The following is a 1,244-nucleotide window of genomic DNA, read 5'->3' as shown; positions in this document are numbered from 1 at the left end:
TGGAGGTCTCTGAGATTGTCTTCATTTCTTTTAATTCGTTTTTCTTTTTTCCTCTCTGATTCATTTATTTCTACCATTCTATCTTCTACTTTACTAATCCTAACTTCTGCCTCCATTATTCTACTATTTGTTGCCTCCAGAGTGTTTTTGATCTCATTTATTTCATTATTCATTATATATTCAATATATATATATTGACTCTTTTTTATTTCTTTTAGCTCCTTGTTAAACCTTTCTTGCATCTTCTCAATCCTTGACTCCAGGCTATTTATCTGTGATTCCATTTTGTTTTCAAGATTTTGGATCATTTTCACTATCATTGTTTGGAATTCTTTATCAGGTAGATTCCCTATCTCTTCCTCTTTTGTTTGATTTGGTGGGCATTTATCCTGTTCCTTTACCTGCTGGGTATTCCTCTGTCTCTTCATCTTGTGTATATTGCTATGTTTGGGATGGCCTTTCTGTATTCTGGTAGTTTGTGGAGTTCCCTTTATTGTGGAGTTTCCTCACTGCAGGTGGGGTTGTACGGGTGGCTTATCAAGGTTTCCTGGTTAGGGAAGCTTATGTCGGTGTTCTGGTAGGTAGAGCTGGACTTATTCTCTCTGAAGTGCAATGAAGTGTCCAGTAATGAGTTATGAGATATCAGTGGGTTTGGAGTGACTTTGGGCAGCCTGTATATTGAAGCTCAGGGCTATGTTCCTGTATTGCTTGAGAATTTGCATGGTATGTCTTGCTCTAGAACTTGTTGGCTCTTGGGTGGTGTCTTGTTTCAGTGTAGGTATGGAGGTGTTTGGTGAGCTCCTGTCAATTAATGTTCTCTGGAGTCAGGAGTTCTCTGGTGTTCTCAAGATTTGGACTTAAGCCTCCTGCTTCTGGTTTTCAGTCTTATTTTTACAGTAGCCTCAAGACTTCTCTATCTATACAGTACCGATGATAAAACATCTAGGTTAAAGATGAAAAGTTTCTCCACAGTGAGGGATACACAGAGAGGTTTACAGAGTTACACAGAGAAGAGAAGAGGGAGGAGGGAGATAGAGGTGACCAGGATGAGATGAGGTGGAATCAAAAGAGGAGAGAGCAAGCTAGCCAGTAATCACTTCCTTATGTGTGCTCCACAGTCTGGACTGCTCAGAGATGGTCACAGAGTTATACAGAGAAGAGAAGAGGGAGGAAGAAGACAGAGGTGGCCAGGAGGATAAAGGGGGGAATCAAAAGGAGAGAGACAGATCCAGCCAGTAATCAGT

This window comes from Bison bison, unplaced genomic scaffold (genome assembly GCF_000754665.1).
Source record: "Bison bison bison isolate TAMUID 2011002044 unplaced genomic scaffold, Bison_UMD1.0 scf7180017864035, whole genome shotgun sequence".
In the NCBI taxonomy this organism is placed as follows: Eukaryota; Metazoa; Chordata; class Mammalia; order Artiodactyla; family Bovidae; genus Bison; species Bison bison.
This window is presented reverse-complemented; position numbering follows the sequence as displayed.